General features: G+C 34.1%; 1 long non-coding RNA gene across 3 annotated transcripts; it reads left to right on the top strand.

Moving 5' to 3' along the window:
• The first annotated feature begins 296 nt into the window (after positions 1 to 296).
• Positions 297 to 4,984, top strand: LOC125662066 (uncharacterized). 3 transcript variants are annotated; one of them, XR_007365243.2, is made up of 4 exons: positions 297 to 418; positions 1,626 to 1,774; positions 3,243 to 3,342; positions 4,537 to 4,984. It is a non-coding gene; the product is annotated as an uncharacterized LOC125662066 (long non-coding RNA). The 3 variants fall into 3 exon arrangements; XR_008798113.1 differs by lacking the exon at positions 1,626 to 1,774; XR_008798112.1 differs by lacking the exon at positions 297 to 418 and having other exon boundaries at positions 1,123 to 1,774.
• Positions 4,985 to 6,972: the final 1,988 nt, after the last annotated feature.

The raw sequence follows: 6,972 nt of genomic DNA, 5'->3' as shown, positions 1-6,972 counted from the left end.
ATCTCCCTTTGCTAACTCTTTAGTGTTAAAGATACGATTGTTTGGGGAAACATGACAACATGTCACACGAGTTGGCGGTTTGAAGACAGACGATGCCGTTTTGTAACATTTCTTTAAGGACAAATACTCCATGTGAAGAAGTTTCAAAGACAATTTATGTGAATGACTATAAGAAATCGGTAGCTAGATATTTATGCTCCTTAAACAAATCACATTGCGGGAAATCCATGACACAAGGCCCGCCTGTGCCTGTGTCTATTTTCACAATCGCACGTTGGAATTTTTCGGTTGTGTTTTCCCAGATCACTCGGTCAGTTGTATTGGATATACGAACCGGATATGGGCACATATCATTAACATTTGGGATGAGCAACATGCTTGTGGAAAAATGCTATGGCCAGTATGGGTGGCGGTGCAGGTAAGTTTGTGTGAATAAATCATAAATATGTATTGGTTACTTAAGCTAATTTCACCATACTTTATTTTAATAATTATTTTGCTTTGTACCATAAATAAGCTGTCGACTAATGAATAAATAGTATCAGGGGGGGGGGGGGTGAAAACTATGTAAAAATATTATACTTTAAAATGTAGGCCATTTTAGAAACACTTCTGTTTTCCCTCTGCCAACCAGTGGTTGAAAGTAACTTTTTCTTCCACAGGCTAAAATCAAAACACATCAGCTAAAATGAAACTAATGAATCATTGCTCTTTTTTCATGTTATTTCAATGAATGATTCAACAACCCCACCCCCACCCCATGATTACTGAACCTGGTGGGTCAACAGTTACACATTGTTTAGACAAGTCAATGGCATATGGTGATATGTTGGGGTATCTTGATCCTCACAACTCTAATCTAACACATGTACCGCAGGTTCAAATTTCATAACACATCAGGGTTGTTACTAGGGCTTTTTAAAGATAAGCCCCAGACTCATGGTTTATGAGCAGCCTCAATCCCATGAAAATTCACAAGTCCCATGAATTTTCATGAGTCTTTTTGTATCTGATTTTTGAGAAAAGTACAAATGTTGATTCCACATAGTTGTTTATCATGATGTCATCACAGTGGAAATTCAAAATTAATGATTTTTGATTTTCTCAGCCATGGAATAATAATTAAAATAGGAAACACTATTTGTGACACCTGATTCTATATCAAAATCATTTTAATTTTCTTATAACCAGTATAGGTGCATTTTTTAAAATCCAATCACAACCCACATAGTTGAAAATACATATTAAAAGTGCTCTTCATTAGCTAATTTTTATCACATCAAATATGAAGACCTTAAGAATCTATTTTAGTTAATTTTGCATAAGATGAACAATTTCAAACATAATTTTTAATCAAATGAATATTTCTTATCAGCAAAAATGTATCGGATGTAATGATTTAGCACGGGTCTTTTAACCAAAAGTCTGTATAGCTTACCTGATCACCATTTTTCTTTGATCATAATGTCCGTTATACTTGTTGTCTACAGAATTTGGTAACTTGTGAACTTGATTGAAAATTGAATTATTGACACCTCTGCAGGTATCGAGATCATTGCCATCACCACAAATTGATAGTTGGTAGTTCAGCTTCATTGAATGAAATATATTTACTTAAATTTCAGTATACAAGGAATCTGTTCACTGAAATTCCAAGAAGATTCCATGACTTGCTTGCCATACAACAAACAACAGAATATGGACGTGATTCCTAGAATAAGAACTTGAATGGGTCAGACTTGAATACATGCAAAGTCATGTAGCAATATTAAAGGTATACATCATGATATCTGCTTTGCATGTATGAAAATGAAAAACCGTTGTCATTGTAAATATACACATGTATATATTTACATGTAATATATGTATTGTTCAGGTTGTTATATTGTCCTGTTTATGTGAGTTGGAATATTAATTAAGTTTGCACCCGTCAGTCACACCAATTGCTTGGTTGACAACAAACTTGGTATACTGATAAACCACAGAGCATATTATCCTATTTACCTCACCTGAGTTGAACATTTTAGTGAGCTTTTGTCTGTCTGTCCATCTGTTTGTAGACTTTTCAAAATTTAATCTTTTCTACAACCACTGAGCCATTGTCAGTCAATCTAGCAAAAATCATCCTGAGAAAAGGGGATTCAAGCTTGTTCAAATTAAATGAAGGGTCATGCTCCCTTCAAAGGGGAGATAATCAAGAAATATGGAATATTTACATGACTAAGTAACATGTTATCTATGTCTCTGATCTCATATCTGATTTCATATCACATAGATGAAATTTAAAATGTTTACCTAAAGACCTTCCTTAACATAGTGTAGATTCAATCACCATAGAGGATCTAAGTATACTGGACATTTTTTAAATAAATCTTCATAAAAGACAGGTATTACTAGTAGTCAGGTTAAACTCACAGATATTGCACAATTTAAGTTTGTTCAAATTGTGGTCCTAGAAAGTAGGGTATGGCACAATAATTGATCTAAGTTTTATTTGGGTATATGTATGGAACATCTTTAAAAATATTCATCTCAATAACAGATGACCATGATTAGACTAGCCATATCAATATGCATGCATGAACAGGTTTTCAAATTTCTGTGTGTTCAATTCTGGGCCCTAGGGGTAGGTGTGAAACACAATTGGAAATTTATATTAGACTATTCAGAAAATTGATTGAAACAAATGTTTAAGACAGTGTAAGTGTCACAGAGCCACACTAAATCCTATCATAACACCAACATTCCTAAGTTCATTTGAAGTTTTTTTTCCCTCAGTAAAATGAACCCTTGGTTTATGGTTACTCAATGAATCATAATTTACATTTATAGGACATATATGCTTGAAAGAAGATCTTTAAAAAAGATGTTTTCTCAATAACAGCAAGATCATGTTAGTCATATTGGTTTTGAGGCATCCCCATATGTGAATTCAAGTAGGCTATATCGCAACTTTTTGGGCTAGATCTGGGTCGCAATATAGGGTTAAAAATTTTCATGGGAATAAAGATTGGAAACAAATCTTTTAAAAATCACTACAGCAGGGTCAAGATGACTCGGGTGAGCAATGCAACCCATGAGCCTCTTGATGGTATTTGAGGCCACAAAATCAAGACAAAGGTCAAATCAATAATGATATTAGAAATATTGTTCAATGTCTTTAGACCCCTTTGTTTGACAACAAATGATGAGTTGTAATTAATTTCGAAATATGTTATATATTTTCTTCTTCTTCAAAATAGGTGTTGTACTTCAGGAAAAGGGGAAGCGTATTTGTTGGAAGATGGATAAAGAAAAATTGGAGCATGCACTAGACTTCTTTAAATCCTGCTTTTTTATCAGGTACACAATAAATTATCAACAATGCCAAATTATGTCTTCATCCAATGGATATGATTAACATTCATTGAAATAACTCGCACTGCACTCTGAAAAAATACATCCCATGATTACCCAATGTAAAATGAATTTTTAATAGCAACTGACATACATTTATGGAAAATATCTGTTTCAATGAATAGGCATTTTTAACATTGTGCAATTTTTAGCTCACCTGAGTTGAAAGCTCAAGTGAGCTTTTCTGATCACATTTTGTCCGTCGTCTGTCTGTCTGTTAAACTTTTCACATTTTCGACTTCTTCTCCAGAACCACTGGGCCAATTTCAACCAAACATGGCCAAAAGCATCCTTGGGTGAAGGGCTTTCAAGTTTGTTCAAATGAAGGGCCATGTCCCTTTCAAAGGGGAGATAATCACAAAAATGTAAAAATAGGGTGGGGTCATTTAAAAATCTTCTTCTCAAGAACCACTGGGCCAGAAGAGCTGAAATTTACCTGAAAGCTTCCTGACATATTTCAGATTCAAGTTTGTACAAATCATGGCCCCCGGTGGTAGGATGGGGCCACAAGGGGGGGATCAAAGTTTTACATACAAATATATAGGGAAAAACTTTAAAAATCTTCTTCTCAAGAACCACTAAGCCAGAAAAGCTGAGATTTACATGAAAGCTTCCTGACATAATACAGATTCAAGTTTGTTCAAATCATGGGCCCCTGGGGTAGGATGGGGCCACAATAGGGGATCAAAGTTTTATATACAAATATATAGGGAAAATCTTTAAAATTCTTCTTCTCAAGAACCACTAAGCCAAAAAAGCTGATTTTTACATGAAAACTTTCTGACATAGTGCAGATTCAAGTTTGTTCAAATCATGGCCCCCGGGGGGTAGGATGGGGCCACAAGGGGGGGGGGGGGGTGGAGTCAAGGTTTTACATACAAATATAGGAAAAATCTTTACAAATCTTCTTCTCAAGAACCATTGGGCCAAAGAAGTTGACATTTACATTAAAGCTTTCTGACATAGTGTAGATTCAAGTTTGCAAAGGGTAGTTTGGGCCATAATAGGGACTAAAGTTTTACATGCAAATATATATGGAAAGTCTTCAGATATGGGCCAAGGTGACTCAGGTGAACGATGTGGCCCATGGGCCTCTTGTTTTTAAAAACAATGTCTCTGAACCAACAAAATTATTTTCAGGTAACATCATTGAGTACAAAAGAAATGTACCTTCACAGCAGACAACTTATAACCTTTCGACAAGAAATTGGGACTGCCTGCCATTCAACCATTGTACATATATGAATTTACCAGTCCTGTTGTGAAGAAACTTATTTCATCATCTTTCAAGGGCCATGTTATTTAGGATTTTAACTACTTGTCCTGCATCACAAGCTTAAAAAGACTTCACAATCTGGCTGCAGATGGAACTGCATGGTTTGAAATCCTCATAGGAATTCTGAGAAGCATGGAGGCCTATTAACCAGATAATGAGATTGTTATGAGATTGATCACTGTACGTTATCTTCACCTTGGATAATGACAAGATTTCATAGCTGGAGGAGTACCAGGAAAATTTACTTGCAGCAAAATTGTACATAAAGAGAGACTCACTCAAGCATGAATGTAGAATAATTATAAAGATACAGTAGAGAGAGAGAGAGAAAGAGAGAGAGAGAGAGAGAATTATATGGTGATATAATTAAACTCATTGTCTTCAATGGGTATGGCATGTCAGTAGAGAATCATGATTCATATGGTGATATTTTTCAATTATATACTCGTTTCAGTGCAATGGCATTGTACAAATAAATATTTTAAGTGTTGTTAGGGAAAGTGGTTGCTATGGTGATATGTGTAAACATATTGTCTTCCATGGGTCCGACATGTTAGTAAATAATTACATGTTGATATATTTGTATTATATTCTCATTTGAAGGCAATTGGAATTGTACAGTTTGAAATGTTTGCTTGTTGCTAGGGAAAATTGGTTGCTATGGTGATATAGTTAAACCTGATGTCTTCATTGGATTCAACATATCAGTAGAAAATCATATATTGGTATATTTGCATTAGGTTCTCATTCCAGTGCAATTTAATCATACAACTTTAAATTTTATGTGCGTTGCTAAGGAAAATCAGTTGCTATGGTGATATGGTTGAAGTCTGATTTCTCCAATTGGTCTGAAATGTCAATAAATTAAAGTGAACCCAGATGATTTGTATTTATTTTCAGTTAATGGAATCATTTTAATGCATATATTGCAGATATTCTTGTTTTATTGTGTTGGAAATGGGCCTGAAAGAGTTGCCTAGCAACCGTTACTATGTGGATTTCCGACTCTTTTGATTTTTATTTTGAGTACACTTAGTATTGATTGTTTAGAAAATATGTATCAAAATTTGGCACTTTTCGGATAACTAAAGTAATATGTATTTAAAATATCTTAAAATTGTCGAATTTACAGAAAATTGATAAATATTAAAACAATGCCTATTCCAAAGTCCTCTACAGATACCATATAATAGTATTTCATTAGTATTGTACATTTTTATATTGAAGCAACCTTTACCTCGCCTAAATAAATTGTCATTATGTTTGAAAAATTATTATTTTCATTTTTATACAAATTTTAAGAAGTATGTATTTCTGCACTTTACAAAACCCAATACAGTGGTTGCTATGGAAACACAAATGCTTTAATTTCCATAGCAACCATTGATGCACAATTTTTTTACTCTGCATGTCTTCATATATCATTATTATGAAGAGTTATGGAAAGTTTCATGAAAATCCAAGATTATCAGTATGCCACCTTCTGCATGATTCTTACGTGGACTGCTACTTAAAATGTAAAAGTTTGTATAAACCTTAATCATAATTATAGGCATGCACACCTGATCAGCCCTCTGTTGATGACAAAAACAATACGACAACACTAACCATTCTGATAAGTATAAATTTAAAGAAATATTTTATGTTTTAATGCAACTTCATTACAACAGCCTATTACAGTGAAACTTTGTTATTTCGAACTCAATGGGATCAAGAAAAACTTATATATATATCCGAAGGTTAAAGATATTGAGGTTGAAATGCAATAAGAATACAGTGGTTCCAAATCACTTCAACATATTCATGGTATTTGAGATATCCGAGTTCGAGATATCGAAGTTAAACTGAATTTTCCACAAATTGTTTGCAAGTTTCTTTTTCTTTATATTTCAGTATTTTCACTTGTATTCTCATTCATTACCCTTATCATCTTAGTGTTACTCTGCACTCGAAAATATTATTTGAAAAAGAAAGGAACTCACATGATTGAGAAAATGAGCGATAGACTATCTATTAAAAAACAATTCGCAGAGGCACTGAACATTTTGAATGGGATTATGAACATTTTTAGACCTTTGAAGCCGAAATATAGAATTCGCATAGATACCACCCAACAAGGCATTTCCACAATCTAGCCGGGTGTTAAAAAGAGAACACAGGGGTCTTAGATCGACATCAATAACAAGTGTTCAGTCATAAGCATTGGCTTATGATAATAGTGATTGGTTCTCTCTTCTCAATGCCGATCAATCCCGTGGGGATCCGGGTTAGAATAGGTCCTCATTACCCCTTGCTTGTCA

This window comes from Ostrea edulis, chromosome 8 (genome assembly GCF_947568905.1).
Source record: "Ostrea edulis chromosome 8, xbOstEdul1.1, whole genome shotgun sequence".
Taxonomy (NCBI): Eukaryota; Metazoa; Mollusca; class Bivalvia; order Ostreida; family Ostreidae; genus Ostrea; species Ostrea edulis.
The sequence above is the reverse complement of the archived record's forward strand: the minus strand, read 5'-3'. Positions and strand labels throughout refer to the sequence as shown.